We start from the raw sequence: 24710 nt of genomic DNA, 5'->3' as shown, positions 1-24710 counted from the left end.
GGCACCTCTCCGGTCATCGATTTTACATATAAATGCACTGTACATATTTTCTGAGATCTTACAAGCTTCGAAATGGGCGCTTAGTGTAGATGGGCGGATGCGCAGTATTCTACATTAATGCTGCCTGCACGCACCCCTACTTCCCACAAAGCTTGTCACCAACAAAATTTAACACATGAAAAGATCTCCTAAAAGAAAATTCTTACGATCTAGCACGGTTAACAAGGTTGCAAAAAAAAAAAAAAAAGATTCCTTTACATTCGAGCTAGAGGCACCCGACACCGCTGGCATCAACCTCACTAACCTTCTTGGATGACCACTTTTCAACATTTTTATGCGAGTGGTGCCAAACGAGGAAGAGGAAACATAGTCTCTAGACATTATGAAGACTCTCTTTATGTCACTGCAACTCACTGAGACAATGTGCTGAATCTTCGCACACACATTGTTCGGCAGCCTTACTGCTGTGCAGTCAGTCCCGTGTGGCCTCTGGTACTGCTCGCTGTGGAACACCCCCCCCCCCCTCCCCCCCAGAGATGCATACTCTGTCATGTTACACAACAGGACCTGTGATCTGCTCAGGAACTTGCCTCTAAACCAACCTAAGCAAATTTTCTTCCACGAGTCTTGACTTGCCAAGGTGAGCTACTGGCTCTTCCTTGGGTGTACCACACTGGAGAAAGTTTTTAATGCGAGGGCTGGCCTCTGCCTTGCACGCATGGACTTGGTGGCCCATCATTACTCATGTCATCACTTGGTGAGGCACACCTTTTGCTGGCGTGACTAGGCTCTTAAGTTTCCCTATGCTTGCTTCAAAAACGAAGCATGAATGTGCCAAGAGCGGCCCTTGCAGTACACTTTTCGCAAGATCGAGCCACTCATGCTCATAACACGTCAGCCTTTTTTTCTGAATAAAGAAATTGGACACCTACAACAAATCGCACCAGGCAGTTCGTGCTGTCACGAATGTCGGCGGTAGATACCTCGCCTTGAAGAAGCAGGCTGAAATAGGTTAGGTAGTGATCAGGCAAAATGCGATCTATTCGGCGACGTTGCGGCGACGTCAGAACGACGCCGTGCTCCGCTTGGCTTCGATTGAAAGGAGAGTGGGAAGACCTCAATGCTGGATGCCTTCAGGTCTACACAATATTTTAGAGGGCACCTCTTAGGCGCTTGTTTCCGGCTGGAGCGGCGTTGCCGTCGCCGTCGCCGTCGGCGTAACCTCGCGGTGCATTATGGAACGCGTGACGTCACTGGTGACGTTACTGATGACGTAATAAGTGACGATGCCGATGACGATGCCAATGACGTCATCAGTGATGATTACGGTAACGATGACATCACCAGTGATGATGACGCCATCAGTGAGGATGACGATAACGTCATACGTGACGTCACTGGTGACATCACTGATGAGGGCATCACAATGACGATAACGTCTTCGTGATGACGTCATCGTCACGTGACCTCACAGGGGTCATATGACCCCCGTGAGGTCACGTAACCCCGGTGACATCCGTGACCCCGGTGACGTCACGCGACCCCCGTGAGATCACGTGACCCTCGTGAGGCGACGGCGACGCCGATGGAGGGAGGAGTAGCAGGCAGGATGAGGAGGGGAGGGGTATACCTTCTCCTAACTATACCTTCCCTCCTCCTCCTCAAAAGCTGAGCTCTAATTCGGCGTTACAAAGAATTGTAAACGGTTTTATTTTTTTTTTATTTTTCTGATCAGCCAATAAGAGTTTGTTGTTTTGACAACATAGCAGCCTCTGTGCAAAAAGTAGACGAACTTGCCCTCCGGATACAAATAATAAAGCTGAAAGGAATATTTGATGGGACGCTGAGGCCGCGAACAGCATAATCCTTTTATCTTGTAACTTTTTTAGACGTTATATTATCGCGCATTTAAGGACGCTGAGAGATGCTTGTTTTCGAACGTGGCACGTGCATAATTGGACGTTAGCGCCGCTTTTATGGACTTATGGCGTGGATGGTGCAGCTAGAGTCTCTGGTATGGACAGCGTAACATAGATCGCGTTTTGCGGAAGCGCTCGCGCCACGTGCCCAAGAGCAACGACCGGGGGCCCGAAATCAGTTTGGCCGGAGAACTGCAAGATTTTCTTGCCGTCTAAAGAATGAATTTCAATAACTCCCCTAGTCTAATCAAAGCCTTTGCATAAGACTTTTGACATCGAGTGCATACACATATTAGATACCACATACCAGTGCTGCGTAAATGCTTGGCTAAAGGCAAAATAAAAGAATACATAAATTAAAAAAAATATACATTTTTTTTCTTTTATTGTAAATTTTGTCAGGGGTCAAGCCCGCCAGGGAGGTAGTGACAAAGTGCATCTTTACTTGGCTAAGGCCTCAAACCCCCGTAGTATGCAGTAAGTAAAAACAATTAGAGAAAAAATACACAAAAATCAGTAAAAAAAACGCTTGGCACAACCATGCGTAATGGATATGCACATTTGTCTAAACAATATTCAAATTATGCTCAACAAGACGGCATCGTCACATTTTTTTCACTTTAAAAAACATTTACCCTAATATATTAATTCCACAGTCATTGCAAAGATCGTCATGTTCAAGAACCGATTTCTGATATAGCAAAAAACTTAACGCTAGTCTCATTATGGAGGCACCAAAAGTCTGTTTAGATACGCTGGCACAGAGAACCAAAAAATACATTTTGATGTAGGCACCAGAGCATTTGGCATATGTTCAGTGTAAAAATCTTTGACATTACAAAAGTTTGAAGTTTTCGCTTCCCAAACCTATTTCGTTGTGAATGAGCGTGTTTTTTTTTTTATTTCGCTCTTATATTGATAAAATGATAGCGAATAGTCGGGCATGTTCGTTAACAATATTTAGGAGTGAAGGTACTTGATATTTTAATTTTTGCTTTCTGTAATTTGTTCTTAGCTTTGGCATTTTTCGCTTTGTATTTTTTTTTTTAATTTATAGTGTTCAATAGGGACTTCATCTATTCGATAAAGCTTCTGCTTGTAAATTACATGCATCAGATCAAAGTGTTAAATCCGGTTTCATTTGAGTCATTCTTGCTCTTTAAGAATAGGACTACTATGAAAATCGCGAACATGATAGTTTTGAAAAATACGCCGGAACCTTTTGTGAAGTATGTGTAAATTGTTATAGTTTGTTATTGTTGTTCTTCGTCTAACAAGGATTCCCTAACAAAGTTTTGAGTAAAACAGTGAATGAAATAGGTTTTTCTTAAGCCAGTTGGGTATTCAATTTGATGTTCTGTACCACAACCGACCGATTTCGATCATTCACTTTTTAGTTTAGTTGCGTGAGTTGTCCAGGTGAACTGCCCACTAATCCAAACGCCAAGGAAATCAAGTCCTTGTACTTGAAATATGGGAACATTATTGAATTGCAGTTGTATTGGAATTGTATCTTGCTTATTCGCGGGGCTCAATATAACCTATTTCGTTTTGTCTAGTTCAAGTTGAAAGTGATTTCTTTCGAGCCATTTTGAAAGTTTACCAAGGTAATCATTTGCCTGTATCTGTAGCTATTTTTGAGATTCTATTTAAAAAAAAAACGTATGTGTTGTAAGTGAAAATCACCATATGTGTAGAATTTGAGATATTTGTTATATCATGTGTATAAGAAATGACAGTAGCCCTAATATGAAACTCTAAGGTACACTATGTTTCACACCTAATGTATGAGAACTTATTTTGTTGATAAACAGACTGTTTTACCAGCCAGATTTATGAACTTTAAATCACTGTATCTGGACAAAAAGTAATTCTTTATCATTATATGCCTTTTCAAAAACGGCTGAGTGCTTTATTAATGCGTTCGGTCACTGAAAACAATAAGAAAATGGATTACAGAACATTAAACGTTTTAAGTAAATGTAATACATAGCTTTATATTGGTGTAAACCCGCCACACTTGAACAAAAGCAGCTTAATTCCCTTAATGAGTGAAAAGCTATATTAGCGTTTTTTTACGTGACCAAATTTGCTCGCAAAAGGGCATTCTTGTTTTCCTTTCCTTCTTTTGCCTTTTGATTTGATTGCAGTGGAACATTCTGTAACTAACAAACGAAGTGGAGCGTAGAAAAACAGCTCGACGCTCTGCTTTGCTCAGAAGAGTGGATCATGTTGAAGATTACCCGAGACAGTAAAACATTCCATACTTAGAAAAGAGACATCAAGGAAAAAGACTCGTGCCAAACTCAGCTACTGATTTATTTTCTCAAATTATTATATAAGAACAAACCTAAGTCCCTCACAGCACCATTTTTTTTACATTTTCCATCCAACCTTTGTTATACAGTCTGAACACTAACATTTTATTTGAACCGAAACAGGGTAACCCTATTTCCAAACTGGGAACTTCTGTTCTCGAACAATACAACCGCACCGATAAGCACTGCACCCTATCTCAACACAAACTGAACTTTCATAGACTAAAGTCTTTGCCCCCTAGAAACAATTTATAGTTCAGCTTAGAAATAACAACAACGAATAAATTACAACACGAAAAGACATTAATAAATTAAACCAGAAAACACCTTGGTAAAACTTCCAAGTTGCAAAGGCAAAGGACGGTGCTTTGACGTCGGTGGTCGGATTTAGGTTTGTGGGTATATATAGATTTGTGGAAATACATTTGTAGCTGAGTTTGAAACGTCTCGTTTTCTGTGTCCTTTCTCTTCCGCTAAGTTTCCAATCTTGCAACACAGTCTCGGGTAATTTTCATCAAGATCAACATCCACCAGCTCGCTCGCACATTTCCTGTATTTTCATCATCTATCAAGAGTTGTTCGCTCAATTTTTCTATTGAAGTACAAAACAAGTGTACATAAATAAACAAACAAAAATTATATTTGGGATTATATCTGGGGAAAATGTTCGACCTAAATGATCATAGTAAAACCGGTGTGATTTAAATTATGATTTATGTCCCAGTTAAAATCATCTTGATGTTTATTCTCCACCGTAGCGATAAGTAATGCCCAGTCAACGCGCCAGAAGACGCTCAGCGTCGGGCTTACGCCCAATTATTGAGTTGACGCCATTCGAGCGTCTGAGACGATGGATGTACGAAGTAGTCATGCCGTGGCAACGTGCTATGCCTCAACGCCGCGCGCCTTCCTTTCCCACAGAAAACCCATGCAGCGAGCAACGGCAGCGAGTTGTCCAAGCAGAGCGACCCAGCCAATCCAGCTTGCTCAGAATGGAATTTCAGAAAAGGAAAGAGCGCGCGCGAAAAGCATTGAGGTAAGCGGACAGAAGCTCATCGGTCAAACGCTCTCCGTATCGGAGCTTACCGGACAAAAGCTCACCTATTTTTTGGCGGACCCGGACAGAAACTCACTTTTCTTTTTTTGACAAGCCGGACGGAAGCTTACACGTGGTAAAATGGGCAGGTCTAAACTGTGGGCCAAATGGGGTCACGTCAACAGCCCTCTGGAAACGTATGTCTTTGAACCCGATTAACTGAAAACCAAGGTCAAACTTATAGGGGTAGAGCTGGGATTTTTTTTGTGTGTGGACCACTGAGGATGACTGTGCTCTGACGGCGACCGGAACATCCTTCGGAGGTGTGCAATGTTCACGAGACCACGCTAATGGACGAGAACAGAACCAATAGCCCGTGTGAAGGGTAGAACAACAGGTTCCACAAGCTTGTGGGACAGGACAATTCAATTGTCTGGAAGCTGATCGAATGTGCTCAATATGATCAAGCGTTGGTCACGACAGCTTTGCAGCAAGCACGCCAAGGAAAACCCCCGGTGAAGAGGGCTTGGAAGGCAGCGAAGCGTCTCCACAACCTCCTGAGGAAGCAGTGTGTAAACTATCAGCTTCACGGACACAGGCCGAAGCTGCTCGAAATAGTGAGAGGCTGTATTCACCTTTAAAGATTTGAGCAATAAACGTCCTGATCTCAAACATAAAGCATACCTTGCGCGAGTCATACATGCTTTTTCATGAAATTCATTTGCTTAATATGTCATGTTATTTGAGCTCATGTAGAAAAACAAACACTTTTATCCGGGCGTGCTTTTGTCCGTGGTCCCGAGTAAGAGCGCTGAGCTTTTATCCGGGTCTCTAAAAATCCGGTGAGATTTTGTCCGGTGAGCTTTTGTGTGGTGAGCTTCTATACGATGAGCTTTTGTCCGGTGAGCTACTGTACAGGATTCTAGCTTTGAGCGGCTCTCAAGCTGGCAATTGATCGAATAACCTAGTGATGAATCAATTAATGTTTTAATTACGATAATTTTTTAACCGGTACATCCGTAAACTTTTGACAAACCAAACAACAGTAAAAATAAACGCTTTCACCACGCAGACTTGAACAAGTACAGCAAAGTGGAAAGTTGCTCCTGTTGGTTCATCGTTCTTTAAATAATTAAAAGCGCCGAAAAAGACAAGGACAAAGAAGTGGAACGACACAAGGCGTACACTTGTACGACAAGCACAAGGACAAAGAAGTGGAGACAAGGACAAAGAAGTGGAACGACACAACAAGTACACTTGTATGAAGGGCAAACTTTAGGTCAAATTTTAGCATGAAGTAAACTGTAGGGGCGATATTTGTACTTTCAAACAAGTTCAGAAGGTTATACGTGTCCCTTCCACTTCAACGTCGTACAAGTGCCTGTTTAGCGCATCAGAAACCGTTGTGAACAATCAAAGGAGTTCGCTCTTGCCGGAGAATATCAACGAACGTCTTCGCCTCATGTGGCTGAAGTACTAATCTTTGAGTGTGAGTGTGTTTGAACTGTCCTTAAATACACACCAAGGTTAATTCATATTCCAATTGTACAGGGAGTACCCGAGAAAAGAAAATCGTCTTTTTTTTTTCGGCCCAAGTAAATAAAATATGCTTCGCAAGCAGCTCACACTTCGTGAGAATGTAACTCTTGCAGTTGAGATAAAACGCGAAAGTATTGAAAACATGACGTTACCTTGATCAAAAGATAATTGAGAAAAAAAGTACGCTATGAGCCGGCGTCTATCTAAGCCTAATATCGTCCAAAACAAGAAATGACACTGTGGGCGCATGTAGCATCTATTTAAGGAAAAACCTTACCAGCAAAAAGGGGATGTTATTTCCTTTCTTGTTGACAAGCGAGCCCGAACACAACATTTTTTTGGGGGGGTGGGGGGGTTCACTTGCTGGGGCCACGGCTTCCAAGCATTGGAAGAAAGCTGGGAGGGGGGGGGGGGGGGGGGGGTGGAGCGATTTAGGAATAAAAGGGCATCAGTCGAGCCGCCGGGGTCCCGAAGTCTTTCTGGGCGAAAGAGACCATGAGCCTATAATTTGCAAGCTCGCCACCTCCTGACGCGGTCACGAACATTCACCGGCGTCGTCGCGGCGGTAAAGACGGGAGTGCAGCCGCGACATTCCCGTTTTTGCGTGTCTATCGGGTGCAGACTGTTGGGTGCGGCGTACTTTACTTCTTTGTGATGCTCCCGGTGTCGGTCGTTTACGGAGCGACCCGTTTGGCCGATGTATCTAGAGCCGCAGGACATGGGCATAGAAAAATCTGCTCAGTCTTGCACGTGGTGAGCCTGCGGGAATGTTTCTTGGTGCAGCGAGGCGGTGGGAGCCCCTCTCTGTCTACCGATTTGCACAGATCTCCCAGCCTCGATTTGCGTGCAAAAACTACATATGTGTCAAAACTGAAGGCTATGGACTTAATTCGGTGGGCCAATGTGTGACTGTACATAGCTCAAACCGACGTGTTTGTAAAAAGCAATAACAAATAGAGCATTCTGATTGACACTCGCGAAACCGTCCCAGAGCTTGCGCCCCCCCCCCCTTCTCCCCCCCCCCCCCCCCCCCCGGCCACAGTTCTGCTGACTAGTTTTCTTTTATGTTTTATACTTCATTTATTTCAATCAATCTTTTCTACTGAAGTCTCGCTTCAAGCAATGGAAGGAGGTTTGAAAATTTACGAATTAGAGCGGAAGACCGCGTGCGGAAATATTTCTTAAAGATGAGCCGAACGCTTCATCTTGAACGAGACGAAAGACGCGTCAGTGAGCGGTAACGTCGTGCAATGCAGGCCAGAGATTGCCAAGGCTACCGCCCTGGTGCTGCACAGGGACGCACCGGGCATCGCGGACATGGGCCAAGCACTTGCCGACGGTCCCGTGGCCTCGGCAGCCGAGCCGGAGCCGTTCATCCGGCGCCTGGACGGCTGCCAGTCTCCAGTGTGCCGCTGGTTGGGCGACTACCTGCGCGGCAAGCTGGACGACACCGTAGACCCCTGCACAGACTTCTATGGCTACGCCTGCCCCGCGGCCTGGTTTTCGCAGGACACGCTCAGCGCGCTGCCTTTCCAGGCCTACGCCGCGGGACAGCTCATGTGAGACGTCGTCCTGTCCCGAGAGTACTACAGGATAAGGGTGGTGATGCGGGTTAGTTGGTTCATACTGACGAAAAGGCAAACAGCGCACAGTAAACGGGGACAGCGCTTGTCCTGTTTGCACTTCCTTTAGTCCCCGTTTACTGTGTGCTGTTTGCCTTTTCGTCAGTACCACAGGGTTCTCGAATACTGGCCAGGCTCTTTAAATCGACCGCAAAAATCGGTTTCTCAACCTATCATGCCATGATTATGTGCAGCGCTGCCCACAGATGGTGCATTTTTTTCTTAAAATTTGAAAAGAGCGAAATTACTTGAGAAAAATGTAAAACAAGAAAAAGTCTTAACTCGAAACGCAGCTAAGCCACCGGTATTCAAACAATAGGGCGCTCTAATTGACTGAAGACCGGTGGCTTCGCTCCGTTTCCATAGGAGTTAAGACATTTTCTTTTTTTTTACTTTTTCCTCGGGTAAGTTCGCTCTTTGCAAATTTCATTGAAGCAATGAACCACCTGTGGTCAACGCTGCAGAAAATCGTAGCGCGATAGGTTAATAAAGCGATATTTGCGGTAGGTTTAAAAAACCTTGCCGCTATTTGAGATATGCTGTACACAGAGAGGAAGTGAAAGAGAGGAGGGGATGAGGCTGACGTTCAGAGCGGCGAGTTAGGATTGAAATGAACAAAAAACATTTTTTTCGCTAAGCCTCGCAACCAGGCACGTTGCCCCGACCCGGAGCAAGTAAAAAAAAGAATATATATATATATATATATATATATATATATATATATATATTTGGGCGGTTTCATTTGGATTCAGGCAACGAGGCGCAGTCGTATTTTTTATTTTGTTTCAAATGTTTATATTTCGTGGCGCATGTTCCAAGAAGAACAATGCTTTTTATTTAATGTCGTGACATGTTTAGTTCCTGAGAGAAAAAAATCTCGAAGAAGCGGGAAAGAACGACGAGGTTTTGACGATTGTCGTGTGTGGCGTTTTTGGATCACTCTCAATTTTTAAGGGGCTGTGCAACAATAATTGGGGGGAACGTTTCTCCCTTTACAACATCTTACTGGCCCTGGTGGGACCTAAGAATACTCAAACGCAACGCCACTGACCAAGAAGCGTCTTCGTTGCGGTGGAATTCCAAGGATAAAAGCGGACCTTTTTTTTTAGTCTCTCCTTCGCGAAACTTGATGACGGAGCTGCTGGAGCAACGCAAAATCTGATGACGTAAAGTGGGGATTGAAGTACACCCCAATGACGATATTTGAATGCGGTTCATAGATTGGACCCGAGCATTGCGTGAGCACTCGATTTGGGCTCGTGATAATTACTGTAGTTCAAGAAGCATTCGGGTAGTGGCCCGTGTCGAATCGCTGCAATGACGACAATAGCCGAGCCATAACAATGTCTGCAACTCAGCGCGTGTCCTGTCCTTTGGCGACCCCAGCGCGTGGCTATGATCAACATTGGCGGCATATAATCGACTCCACATCACGTGGCCGCTTGTTCTGGCTGCGAGTTGAGGGGGTGAACGCTGCTCGTTTTTTCTTTAATTTTTTTTCTGGGACTCCTGTTGCGTGGGGTGAGACGAACACGTGTTTCATAGGTCATTAACGTCAGGGATCCGTTCTAAGCAGTAGTTGTGCAAAGTAAAAAAGTTGTTGTATCGCCCCTTTGAAGTATTCAAAAGAGGGCGTCTATATTATTTTAGTGTGATATATATGCAAGTAGTAAGACGACATTATAACTACTATTTATTATTCGACGCTCCAATCTTCGTAAAAATCCCCAAACCTGCCTCCGCGAACAACTGTGACCTAAATTGCGGAAAATAAACAGCGCAAGGACAAGGACAGAGTAGAAGGCGGTAGACACACACAGCGCTGACTTACAACTGAGCTTTATTGGCACTGACAACCTGTATAAATACACAATTTGCCCGGCCCAAAAAGAGCCGCCTCGGTGGCTCCGAGGCGAGAGCTCCGGCCTACGGATCCCCAGGTGGCGGGTTCGAATCCCGACCGAGGTGCCCGCAATATGACGGAGGCTTATTGTGGAGGAGGCGCCGTGTAACCGAGCTTTCGGTTGCACGTCAAAAGATCCCCAGGTGGTCTAAATTAATCCTCAGTCCTCCGCTGGGGCGTGCCAGATGCCCGTCGTAGGTTTGGCACGTAAAACCCCCAAATTTGACTTTTGCCCGGCCCAAAAGCCAAGAAAAGAAACACAAGAGGAGGACTACACGTGTTCCTAGAGTCATCTGCAGGCGCCGTTGCTCTCCGATCTGAGTAGAAAAATACACTCCTTTTCCGTCAAGGCAAGTGACGGGGCACTAACACACTCAGAGCCCGATTGTCCAATGGCGCGGGCTTCTATAATCTCACGTGTCAGTTTATCTTTTTGTTTACTGATGACCGTGCATCGTTCAAAAAACGGAGTACATCCGCAATCGCGGCAATGCACCCCAAGGTGCCCCGACACAACCTGAGACACATTATAACGATGCTCTCTTAAACGCTCATTAAGACAACGTCCTGTCTGCCCTATGTATCTCCGGCCACAGGACAGGGGAATAGAGTAGACAACACCCGCAACGCATGTAAAAAACTGGCTTTGGTGTTTCTTGGCGCACACCTGTCTCTCTATTACATGAGAGTTCACTCTTTTCATATGAATGACCAACTAGCCCAATCGTCAACACTACTAAATTGCGGATTTTTTTTAGTCGACTATGTTTAGTAGTGCTTTTAATATATTACCATGTGTAGAATCTTTCATTGCCTTTCTAATTAGACAATGTTTGTGTTTTTATCTCGTACGAGTACTGAGAAACAAGTTATGAAACAGAGAGGTTTTTCCACTTTTCGTCCAACATCAGCACGCTGTAAAAAAAATTTTTTTTCTCGCGTCGCGTTCTTCTTTTAGCCAGAATACATTCCGTTAGGGGTATTTGCCTTGGTTTTGTGTATTAAGCCTCTACATATGCTAAAAAAGAGCGAATACCGATGGTGGGCTTTGTCGATTTTCGTGTGTGGCGTTTTTGAACCACTCTCAATCTCAACGTATTCAAAAGAGAGCTTCTATATTTTTTTTTTATTGGCATATATATGCAAGTCGGTAAAATCACGTTCCCACAACTCTTTATTACTCGTCGATCCAATTTTCGTAAAAATCCCCAAACATGCCTGCGCGAACAACTGTGACCTAAACTGCGAATTGTTTTTTAGTCGACTATGTTTAGTATTGTTTTTAAAATGTCTTGAATTTTTCATTGCTTTCCACATCGTGCAATGTTTGTGTCTTTATCTCATACGAGTAATAAGAAATAAATTATGAAACAAAGAAGGTTTTCACTTTTCGTTCAATTTCACCAGGCTGTATAAAAAAAAATATATTTTAAATTTTTTTTTTTCGTCACGTTTTTTTTTACAGCTTTCTTTTACCCACAACACATTCCGTTAGAGGTATATGCACTGGTTTTGAATATTAAGCCTCTAAATATGCTTAAAAAGGATTATTTTCTGTTATCAACATAAATTTCGCATTAAAAATATAAAATTTCGCATTTAAAAATTTAGGTTTCCAATAGGAGGTGTATTTTACTCTAATGTTTTACAATATTATGCTTTGACATTTCTAACGTGGTAGAGATTATGTAGCGTATAGGGTTTAGGCTTGAGGCCTCTCCAATCATGGTACCGGCGGAAGTGGTCTAAAAACCCTCTTTGGGCAGTTGCGATGTTACAGAGTTTAGACGTTTGGAATTGCAAACTTGTTATTATTCGCCTAACGACATTAATGTCTTTTATATGAGTATTTATTCAACATGCCTTAGATTATTATAATAAACAATAAAATATACAGCTATGACCCATAAACCCACCATCAGCATTTTTTTAGCATGTTTAGAGGCTTAAAACACAAAACCAGTGCATATACCTCTAACGAAATGTATGCTGGCTAAAAGCAAAGTGTAAAAAACACGACAAGAAAACAAGAAGCTTTTTTTTTTTTTTACAGTGTGTTGAAATTGAACAAAAGTTCGTAAAATAACGAGGATTTCGTAGCGTGTAAGGCTTCAAACGTATTAGTCATGTGTTTAGGTTTCATTTCTATTTTCAGTGATGCATGGCGGGTTTTAGACTTTTTCCTCTTGACTCAAATTTTCAGGAGTCTAGACCTTACGTATCTCCTAGGTCAATACATAGGGCGAAGCACACACGGCACCCTGCAAATCACGCCAACGCCAGGTAAATAAATATTGTTAGGATAAGTATTGTTGCTTCGCTGGCTTTTACGCTCAGATATTAAGGTTATACAGTACCGAAGCACACTATATACAAGAGCATGAACAACAACGTTTCGGACCGAAAAAGGCAAAAGTATCAGTTATTATACAACAAACATATCGAGCATTTTTCTAAGAGTGTACTGCGCTATAATTTGGATTTCCCTGGACTTGCCTACACTCAACTCCCTCCACAATAGTCAAAGCCTGTGCACTTAAATTTTGACATAACCAGAGACATATCGAGCGAAGACACAGATCAAACAGGAGTGCTGCGTCCGCGATCGACTGGGCTTCGTCGAAGGACGCGCGGAAGCTGGCTTTGGCTCGCCTGTTAAGTTGGCGCCACTCGAATGTAATGACGTTCAATAAAGCAGTGTGTCGAGCCAAAAAAATACGGGTTCGGTTACGGTTCAGGTTCAGGTAAATTTATTTTGTTCCGGTTCAGTTCCGGTTCGATTAATTCGATCCGCGAACCGGTTCGCAAACCGGTTCGGGGCGCTGAACCGGTTCGCGAACCGGTTCGGAAATTATAAATGACAAATTGCAACATCAAAATAAATTACAAATAAAACATATGAAATCAGCACATACGAAACGGGATACATCGTAGTGTAAGGCTCAGGGATTTCTACCGGGAATGGTTTCTTTATGTGCACTCAAAGGTTACCTCACCGACGTTTACGCATTCGGACTTCATCTAATTGGGTCCGACGCAGTAGCTGTAAAATCCGCGACCTCCCTACAAACCCACTTACAAGTATAACTCGCTAACTATCCCGCCACCTCGGCGTGTAAGCAATTGAAGGAACAGTGGGGAGAAAATACAGCTTTCTTTATTTGAACTAGCCTCCGGTAACTAAAATTAGACCCTTAAAGAGGTTTTCATTAAACAAGATACGGAATATGAAAAACACTTCACCGAACGCAACGCCAGAAGGACGTAATAGGATAAATATTAATATAGAAGAGTTCGCTGTCTCACAAATATGTTAGCTTCTAAGTGCCTATACGAAACCGGATGCATTATAATCAAACTTTACAGCCTTTTCTTTTCTCATTCCGATGGAAGCAAGCTTCGTGAACTCGCGCGTTCTAGAAACCTGTTATGAAATGAGCACACAGCAGCATTTAGGATTTACGAGATTGTAGGAAAATGAAATCCCGTGACGCGATTTTTTTTTCTTTGCACAGCCTTCCAATTCTCTTTCTTCCGTGCAAGCCGCGACCAGCGCAATACTGGTTCCTATGTCAAGATTCATGGATGCAGTGTTTATATTCCTAAGACTGAGTGGAGAAGAAAAATATGTAAGCGAGGTGTGTGTCAGTTGACGGCACTTAAAAAACAAATGGCATTGATAGCACATTCATTGTTAACAGCGCGTGGCCGAACCGTTTTGACATGAGCCGGTAACAGTTATTTTTTTTCCGGTTCAGTTACGGTTCGGGTTCATCGCGATAACAATATAATGGTTCGGGTTCGGGTTCAGTTCCGGAAAAAAGAGCGGTTCGGTTCCGGTTTTCGGTTCGGTTGGGTTCCGGTTCGACACCCTGCAATAAAGGAAACACTTCATTATTTTTGGTGGTGTTGGTCTACTACGGTGGACGACCAGTGTCCATCATCTTTCAATGCGTTACCATTTACTGCCCTGGTGGATGCAGCCGTCTTTCGTTTTGACGGCCGTGTTATGGTTCGAATTGGTTTGCACTGGATTCGACTGGACTGGACTGGAGTGGGCTAGTTTCGTGAAACGTCGGAGCGGTGCGCAGTTTCCGTCGGACTCCTTAGCTCCGTTAGTTTCGTCGTTACGTCCATTTTGCCTCTTACAAGAGGGAAAGATCCTTCAGTAGGGTACGTTGTTCGGCTAGTTGGTTCATCTTAGTTAAATATATAAAATAGCGCAAAGAAAAGCAAGGTCAAGAAGTATACAGGACAAGCCTTGGTGCAAAGAGCCTTCTTTGCACGCATCCCGTGACGCGCCCTGGGAGCGGGAGAGAGAGGAAGTTCTGGTGGCTGCATCCGAAACCACCGAAGCCCGGGAGAACAGACTGACTCCCCGAACACAACAGTATCCGTCCCGTTCCGAGATTGGAATCCCCATTCTTCGCTGAGTCGGAACCCCTGCGCTAAATGTTAACGCATTCTGTCTGCCTAGCGAAAGTGTAGATTTCGGCTTCATTTTTTTTTCTTCCTGCTTTACGCTGCACTTTTTATGCACTTTATTGGCACGCCGTAATTACATCTACACTTTAACGTATCACTCACGCGTTCTTTGTCACCTATTGTATCGAATAATGTATAATCACCTTCACATCGCAGGTACAGACTGGAAAACATGTTCCACGAGTTCCAGCAGACGGACTTTGCCACCGAAGGTGCAAAGTACGCACGTTTCGTTTACCGAGCTTCTAGCTTCTTTATCCGTTGCATCTCCGAGGAAGGAAACCACGGAGCCCGGCCCGACCTCCAGCAACTGCTTTCTCACTACGGTCTCCAGGTTCGAATTCCACAATTGCGAATGCGACTCGCGTTCTCGCGGCTGTGTATAACGCCCACTGCCCACAACTGCCTTTGCGCCTGCAGTCGTTCATTCGCTATATAGCTCGTTCGGTATATAGCTCCTTCGCTATATAGTTCATTGGCTACTGAGTTCAATCTTTATATAGCTCATTCACTATGCCTATAGGGTGGCTCCAGTGGATCTTATATGCTATAAAGCGAGGCGGAAAGATCGGCGCCTGTACATATAAAGCTGAAACTTTCACTGAAAACGTAATGGGGGAGGGGGGGGGGGGGGTCCGTTTTTTTATGTTTTAGCCATATCTGTTTTCGTGTAAAAAATGTCACCAAGAAACTTCGCAAAGTAAACGGCAGACGTGTTCGCAGACAACTGAGTTAGCGATGCATGTAAGTTGTTGCGCCATCTCCCAAAAAGCGCAGTGAGTAGACGCGCTCTGTTGCCTGCTAGCTGCACGTGTCGGGAGATGGCGCCACAAGTTACATTATCCGATAACTCATTCGCCTACAAACACGTAATCCTTTGACTTCAGCAAGTTTGTTTGTGTCATTTTTTAGAAGAATATATCTACGCCTTGAAATTTCGGAGGGTAAAACTGACCACGTGAATGCACATTCGGGGAATCGCTTTAGCTTTCTAAGCGCTGGCGCCAATTTCTCCGACTCTTTATATCAGGAGTGATGACCCTTTCATGGCAAACCAGCTCAACATTTGAAACAAATGACAAATATTGTTTTAGCAAAACACACCGGTTGTTTTGAGACGAGAAAACTGTGTTTTCAGTTGATGGAAGTAAATTACGCATCGCAGAAAGCTGAAATTTGTCAAATGTAACGCCAGCAGTGGTGATATTGCCTCGTGCCTGGCGCACTTCCGGAAGTACGATGCTGCCATACGGATTACCGGGGTTCAAACACAGCTGAGCCCCGTCATTTTATTTGTCAACCTTCACCATTCTAGAAAGTTCAAGGTCATTCTAAGCTGTCATAGTGTTATGCTTCAGTACGTTCCAGAACATGGCGCGTGCATAAAGCAGAGGCAGGGCTCTTGTTCAGTACAATCGCAATTCTGTCTCTTACGCAAGATGCTGGTAATACCTTCCTAATTAAATTTGTAGGCAAAGGCTCGTCTTTTGCCTACAAACTTCGAAACTTCCTTAGATTGATCACGTACGTATATTAAACTTCATGCAACGACTTTCTGAGGAAGCGGCACGGCTATGCGGAGGGCAAGTTCGTCTGCTCGTTGCGCAGGGGGTAGCGGTGACGTCAGAACGCCGAGCCCTGATTGGCTGATCGCGACCCCCTATCTGAGCGTCGTCTGCTCCTTTGCAACGTCGTCTGCGTCTGTCTTACCTTTCGGCGACTTTCGGAAGTGCAGGTCTTTAGCGAGCTCCACTCCGCCTTTCAGAGAGGGCAGACGAAATAACTCGAGCGGTACATTGTTTTTGTCTACCTTTCCTGCGTCTGTCGGAGATTCACCGCTTTTTCACCGGCAAGAACGAGGCCTTCGAAAAAGATTTATGTTTGTCCTTTGTCCCTCTTGTTCCCCTTCTCCAGGGAGTATTTTCGTCGTTCGTGTCTAGCTCGCTTGCACCTTTGCATTTTATTGCAGTATAACAATTATTACTTCCTGGTGTCAATGAGTCTACGACATAACTTCCGCGATACGTTCGACGCTGCTCGGGTAGCTCGATCGATCTTGCTCGGATTCTCTTCCACAGATTAGCACAGGTTTTCAAACGTTTGCCACTTGGGTTTACGCCACACACACATACCATAATACGCTAGCTGACAACAGCCTTTCAGTCGAGCGAGAAAGTTGTGACAACAACCAGCGATCAAGCACTTCTGGCCTATGATGAGCTCAAAGTACCTATCGCACAGCCGCATTTGTTTATTTAAAGTCACTACATCGGCTGTCATCTGTCTTTAGCTGATTATATTTAAGCAACTCATTAAACGCGAGGCACCATTCACGAAACTCGTGCAACTAAACGTCTTAACATAGCGATGAACATGGTGTTTACTTCTTACCTGAGCGAGTGACCCGCCGCGGCATGCTGCTCTTGGGGCGTTGCAGCCACTGCTGTGGAAGGTCCGTCTTGGACAGTCCATTTAGAGGCGCGTAAAGTGCTGTAGCCACCATGTGGCTGCACTTTGTGGCCCCGCGAGGGCACTCACAGTGGCTCTCTAAATGTCACCTTTATCGGAGAGCGTCATCTTTACCGCGTAGCTACAATTCTTAAACGACGCCTGGACATTCGCAACTAGAGTGAAATCCTTCACCTCAAAAGAAAGGACGTATCCTTCAAGGTATGTCCTTTCGCTTTTTTTCGAAGGGCGCGTTCTCCCCGGTGAAAAAGCGGTGAATCTCTGACAGACGCAGGAAGGTAAAGCAGTTATCGCTTTGACGAGCAGACGACGTCACCTGCGCCAACCCGCCGACGCCGTTAAAAAGTGAGGAGTCTCGCCGCACACGGAAGGAGGGAAAAAGTATTTGGGAGGGAACTTGCGGACACTAGCCACCCTACCTCTCGGTTCTTAGCAAACAAACCTCGGCGCCTGGGGGCACCTCGCCAGTGAGTCCTTCGACTTCTCTCTTTGACGCTCGTCTGCTAGTTGTTAGACAAAAACAACGTACCCCTCGAGTTATTTAGTCTGCCCTCTCTGAAAGGCGAACCCGAGCTCGCTCGTAAAGACCTGCACTTCCGAAAGTCGCAGGAAAGGCAAGACAGACGCAGACGACGTTGCGAGCAGACGACGTTGCAAAAGAGCAGACGACGCTCAGATAGGGGGGCCCCATCAGCCAATCAGGGCTCGGCGTTTTGACGTCACCGCTACCCCTTGCGCAAGAAGCAGACGAACTCGCCCTCGGAAATTCTCAAGAAAGATGTCGCAATACAGGCAAAAACAGATACCCGAAGCGACAGAGGACTTGCAGAAAACTCGGAGCAGTCATGTCTGATATTAGCATCAAGTGCACAGCTTCTGATACTGCGCACGTGAAGATTGTGATGAAAGCCTTAGTTGTGGAGAGGCGTCCTCTCACTAGTAGCGGTCCTGCGAAATCTATTTTCGCGATTTCACTTGCATTTGCTGGAGAGATTTGATTCATTGGAAAAGGGATCGTTACGTCCGTCACTACACTTCTGCGATGACGCTGGCAGATAGCGCAACGCCCGATGATATTCTTGACTATAGTTGACGCGCTCGTGTTACGCAATTGGTTTCTTGATCTAGTATTAACGTATTGGCCTCGAGATCGACCTAGAGGTGGCGCTACGGTCGCGCTATCATCGTCATCAAAGCGGGGATAGGAGAACGGCCGCCCCATAGGCTCTGCACGTTCGCGCGCGAGACGGCGTATATTCTTGCGTTTATTTTGTCGCATACTATCGGTGCGAAAACAATTCTAGCGGAAAAGAATGCGGTACTGTTCGGTGCTTCAGTAAAGATCGAATCGGTGTTGCAGGCGTGCGGCCTAAATTTATATAATCACTTCTGTGGGTGCGTCGTCTGCTCTAGGCAGACGTTGGAAAGCATGGATCACCACGACTGATGCCTGTCTCCGGCTGAACTGGAATATTTATGTTAAATATTTTTTAATGGATGTATTGGCTCATCAACATGGCAATTAAACAAAAATTCCAACCCATATAACATAATACTGGTACTGTGGGCTGTGAAATCGCAGCTTCTATGCTTTGTTTTAAACTTCTAGCGTTTGCAGTAATATAAATATTTAGAATGAAGAAAAGTTAGCGCTGTATTGGAAATTACCATGCTATTGAGTTCCTCTGCCCTTTTACTGTGCCATAATGTGGGCAAGTTTTGTGGAGTAATAAACAAAAAGTAAGGGCGCAAACGAGCTGGTGTATATTGCACATGGTTGAAAAAAAACCGAGACTGCGGGTAAACGATATGTGCCGTGACTGTAATAAACGGGTGTGACTGAGCAACGTAGCAATGTTCCTGTTAAAATGCTTTTCTCGGTAGTGTGAGTTCACCCGCTTCAATTTTCTTGGTGAGGGCCGCGGATGTCAAGAGACTAATACTATAAATTTCCGGCTAAATAATCTTCTATTCAAACATAGTAGACTCTGCAAACCCAACAAACGACACGCACCACAACACAGACAGCATCGACCGCAGTGATACTCTTCTACTGATAAGGGCTAGCGAGGCTTCACGAGACTTTCCGATCACCCTCCGCCCTCGCCTAACGTAAGACTGGACAGCTCATCGATTAACTTTCAGATTATTCAAGTAATGCTTTAATTGAAATTTTTTTTTGCCGGTTAATTGGAGTCTTGTGGCGGAGAAAGTCAACAAGGAGTAAAAAATGCGTGCTTTAATATTTTTGACGTCTTTATATATTTTGTGGCACTGGCGTGCACGGTAAACCACTTCAGCGTGCTTGTCATTTCACCGAGGGTGATTATACTGTTTAGATAATAACTTAAAAAATACTTCATTTTAAGAGGCCTTCCAGTTTTCATATTTATGTAGGACTCACAACGTGAAGTTTAGAATGGGAATGCAATATGCCTCTTAAGACATAGTAAAACCAGTAAAAAATGTGTAGTTTTAACGTTTTTCACGCAATATGACCGGCGAAAAATCAACATACGGATTTATTGATTGATTAGTCTAATAAAGGGATAGCGATCAGTTGGGTTAATTTTCTAATCAAACCACAGACCCACTCAACATTCAGTGCTTTATGACAGCCACGGTTTGTGCGAGATAACAAAAATACGTGGGACCAGCGATCGTATACAAACCAACACACTAAGATTATGGAAGCTTCCGACTTAATTATAATCACTTTGCTGAAGTTCTACGCATGGGAAACAATACAACACAACCTTTAGTAAGAAGAAACGGCAACAAAAACATAAAGCATTTAATAAGGAATGTCAAGCTCAGCCTGAAACGGGCTTGCGTCGTCGAGATCCATGCTTCTGAGCGTGCGCCCGTAGCAGACGACGCACGGCGGTATCCCCGCTTTCGCGCGTTTCCAATTTCGGCCGCACGGTGGCGACACGGTTCGATCTCGAGGCGAATATCTTACTTCTGCATGAATCGACTTGAGATGTGCTTGCCTCGCAAGAAGGGTTTCGAGATGACTCGTTATGGGAAGAATAAATGCATGGCGTTGGCAATATGGTGCGTCGCGGTTCGGTAGTCGTCATCCAAGTCATAACATTCCATTTTTATCAAAAAATGAATAAAGTATTTTCTATGGCAGATGTCCAAGATAAGCTTTTTATAGCGCTCAACTGTGAAATCTTTGCTTTGAGAACGTTCGGTTGTACCGTCTTAAGCCAGTATTTATCTGCCCCCAGCAGTTTCTCTGGATCAACACTCCGGTTACGGATTGGTTCGCCCTTAACGTTATTCGCATAACGCAGTACCCTGGTTGTGACACGGTATGAGTGCGGTTGTTTTTAAAGCCACAAACCGAACTCTCTCTTCCAGTTTATTCAATTTGAGGTCGTTCCTTGCGTTCTGTTGGGGTCAAGCAGGTTGGTCACGCAGAATGCAGTCGGGACTATTACCGGGGGGTCACGAGGAGTGCGAGTAAGAGTAAAAAAGTCGAAGACGACTTTCTTACTCTTACCCGCACTCCTCGTAACCAACCCGTTGCATCACCCCCTCCCAACCGCTATTCTGGGGTGCTCGAGAGAGCGCGTCCAGAACCTCGTATTTCAAATCCTTTGGTCACTCGACACACCTTGCTGTGAGACAAGTCGCGAAAATTCCAACAGTCCTTGTCTCAGCGGCCATTGTTAGCGTTAGCGAATAACCCGCTCAACGAATCAATGGGACTTCCTGGGCACGACCAGGCGCCACTTTGGACGCCGTTTATGGTATTCTTTGTGGTAATCTCGCTTTATAATAATCGCCGCCCGATCGGCCTGTGTTTCGCTCGTCTCCCAAGAAGTGACACGACACACCGAGAAGACAGCTATTGGGTTTACTGTGCTTCCCTGTTGCCCATCCTCGAGAGCCAGCAGTCTGGGCCCGCCGACTCTGCTTCTCGGCCGTCGTTCAGAGCTCGCAGTCGGAGTCCGTGTTCAGGCCTGCGGATTGTCCTTCCCACGCCAGCGCTGCGAAGGCTAGCTGTCCCAGGCTATCATACCCCAAGTCTCGCTGCGGAACCACTCCGGGATCGTCATGGCCATGGCGGGTATGCTTCAAACCTCGCTGGTGGACCGATCCGGAGTTCGCCATAGACCAGACCAGCCAGAACGGCTTCATCATTCCTGCCCAACCACAGGCTCGGGCAGCACGCTCTGTTCGGCGCCAGCTCGTGTTTCTTTGGCCGACCGCCTGTCACGTGCCCCCCGCCCCATCGTCTCCCACCCTCGTCTTCCACAAATCTTTTCATAATGACGTTGAGTTCGCTGCTGGAAGCTTAAGAATCATGCTGGCAGGCCTTCTCAGCGTCGTTCATCACCCTAGTCGCCTGAGTTCAAAGGACTTTTCGCTTAAACTTCACACGTTTCTCCTTCTTTCAAAGACTCACGCCTAGTCGAGCTTTGCATTCTAAGAGGCCCACGCTACTGTCTTAACTGCAACACTGTTCCTAATTTGTTCATACATCCAGGCCGGCTAATGGACTTCGCACATTGTTGAGACGGGCTGCGTTATTTTTTTTTTAATTATTTTTTCTTTATTTTTTATTGGTGAATAAAAAAAAAAGTGCCAACAAACTCAACCTGCTTTCGTTGCAAGAAAAAAAGAACGCATACAATGCGTGAGTGACACCCTGCTCTTTTGGCCTGATGACCCACGCGCGATGATGGCCCATTAAAAAAAGGAACGGTGGCCTTCCTGAACGACGGCCCATTCAAAAAAGAGCCGTGGACAGATATGTTCTAATTGTAAATTTCTCACCTCATGTGGGCAACGCAGCGCAGCACAGGGCGCTGCAAGGATTGTCGTCTGCCGTACACAGGGAACCAACGCGAACGTAGGCAACAGGCTTCTCACATGCAATACGACGGTAGCAGCAGACGACGAAGAAGCGGCCCTCACTGTTTCCATAATGCCTCACGCGTGCCGCCTTAGGGCGCGCGATACTTTCCAGAAAGGTGCATTCAGAACATCCTGTCCCGACCAAATACGTGCATTTTCGAATATATGGCTTTCCTTGCATTCACAGTGTTGCGTGCCGGTACGGAGTGAATTACGGGCACGTTTTGTAGCTCCTGACGTACCAGAGTAGAGGTCGCACTTGTACCACCAGAGAAGAGGTAGAGGTCGTTAATTGTTGTTTGTGTTTGCCGCCAATTTGTGGCTCCATATGGGAGTGTGTGAACACTCATTTGACAGCAATTAAAGGCGCTCTTGCTTTGACTTCCGACATGTTCGGCTCGCCCCTTTTTCGGGCTCTCCCGTAGCCCACTTTAATACCCACACATGGTATCAGGTGTGCACAATTTATCCCGACGTCAGGACTTCTGGCTCTTTTACATGTAAGAAAACGACAATGTCCAACGGTATACCAAACACCTCCACAAGTCCGCAGTGGGTCCACTTACGTCTTCGCCAACCATACCTGTTTGGCTTTTCAAACGCTGGAAATTGGCCAACATGGCGTAGACGTTACGAGTACTACGCCACAGTCTCCGGAACTTCAGCAAGCCTCTCTGGCGGTTCATGTTTGGCCTCCTCTTTAAAGTATGGGCCCCGAAGCTCGCCCACTCTTTGACACGCTTTCGCTCGACGTGGAGTCCCTCGCATTGTACGACAAAGTTGTAACACGCTTGACGGAGCACTTTGTACACGCAGCCTACGAGCTCTACGAGCCGGCTCGTTTTCAAAACGCGTCCAGCAGCCCGACGATAGCATTTACGCCTTCTACGCCGAGTTGCGCAAGCTCTTAAAGCGTCGTAATTACACGTCGGCGACGATAGAAGAGAGGTTGGTTCTCAACAGGTTCCTTGTCGTCCTGCGCGACACTGGTCTCTTTGTACTGCTTCGTTGGAACTCTAGACTTAAGGGCGATTCACACACTTGCGTTGAGTCCAACCGAGTGAGACGGTTGCTATGGTAACAGCTGCGTCGGCGTCAACAAAACCGGTCTTTACCCCGTATTGTTGGAGCGGACGCAGCTGTTGCCATGGCAACCTTCGCACACGGTCAGATTCAACGCATCTGTGTGAATCGCCCTTTACTCTCAAAAAGGCCTGGACTCAGGCGCGTTAGTCAGAGGACGCCGATAAAGAAAGAGCGCCCGCCCAAACAAGCCAGGATGTTTCCAGTGCAGTCAATACCGACGCTGCTAAGACGGATAAGTTTTCTACACGTCGATGCTCGACGCTAAGCCAGCTCGTGCGTCGGAAGCGAGAGTAGACGGCTCACATGATTCATCGGCCTCCTCATTCTGCAATCACACGCCTCAAAAAAAAAAAAAAAAAATTGGGTTGTGTGTGTGTTTATACAGCCTAGAACTTGGTCTGCCTCACAGGGGCGACGAGTCTCCCAGCTGTAGATGAGAAATTTAGCCAGCGCGGTGCAGCCGCTAGCCTGGGGTCTTTAACGTGCATCACGCAGTAGTGATACACGACCGCACGCCGGTACGATGCTCATCCAGATCGAAACGGGCAGGGGTGGGGCTCGAACCCAGGATCCCTGGGTTCTGCAGCGTCACACGCCTCATGAGTGCTCTAGGGTGCTTTCATGTGTGCTTTGCTAAGGGTGATGACATCTATACTCTGTTTCACCTTATGATGTACCGCAGGAAAGGCTACAAGCGCGAGCTCTTTGTTCAGGGGCATCTCGGCGGCACAAGCTCTCGTGAATTAAGAGCAGCTGCCGACGCTATGAGCTCGCGCTTCTAGCCTTCTCTGCGGTACAACATAAGGTGAAACGGAGTATAACCATTTTTTTCCGAACGGTTTTTTTTTTCTTAAGCGCGTGAACGATGGTGGCCCTGCACGCGCTCGTCGCGCGACATTTTGTTTTCCGCGATTTCTTTGTATGTTTCTTGCGAGCGCGTGCTGTCGGTATTGGGTACTACCAATACCACCTAGAAAACAAGGCCTGCGCATAACGTTTCGTTAGTAGATCCCCGACCCGCCCCAAGCGGCAAACAGGCTGAAGCTTGACGAGAGTAGGGGCCGCGGCCCAACTACGTCACCTTCCCTTGCGGCCACAGCTGTGTCCGTGACTGCTGAGCGCAAGCTAATAGCGAGCTTCCAGTCCATTTGCAACGTGCACGCGAACACTCCCTTGGACAGGAGCGCGAGCTAGCATGCGCTCCTGGCTTTGAGACGGGCATTTCTAGCGCACGCGCTCGTTCTGAGGAAGAACGCTTCAAAGCAGCGACCCGGCGTATAAAAAGCGCCCTCTAAAATGGCGTCCAGTGCTAGCGTCCAGCGTCCAGCGAAGGGCTTTGCAGCCCTTCGCTGGACGAACCCTAAACGGAAGGACATTGAGGCACACTAGCATCACCCTAAACAAAAGGACATTGAGGCACACTACTTCAGGCACTCTATCCTTAGTGAATACTGTATATAG

The 24710-nt window shown here is 45.8% G+C and overlaps 1 pseudogene; it reads right to left on the bottom strand.

Moving 5' to 3' along the window:
• Window positions 1-265: 265 nt before the first annotated feature.
• LOC115311952 lies at window positions 266-2224 on the bottom strand (annotated as a pseudogene).
• Between the last annotated feature and the right edge of the window lie 22486 nt (window positions 2225-24710).

This window comes from Ixodes scapularis, unplaced genomic scaffold (assembly GCF_016920785.2).
Source record: "Ixodes scapularis isolate PalLabHiFi unplaced genomic scaffold, ASM1692078v2 PGA_scaffold4__175_contigs__length_147842914, whole genome shotgun sequence".
Taxonomy (NCBI): domain Eukaryota; kingdom Metazoa; phylum Arthropoda; class Arachnida; order Ixodida; family Ixodidae; genus Ixodes; species Ixodes scapularis.
The sequence above is the reverse complement of the archived record's forward strand: the minus strand, read 5'-3'. Positions and strand labels throughout refer to the sequence as shown.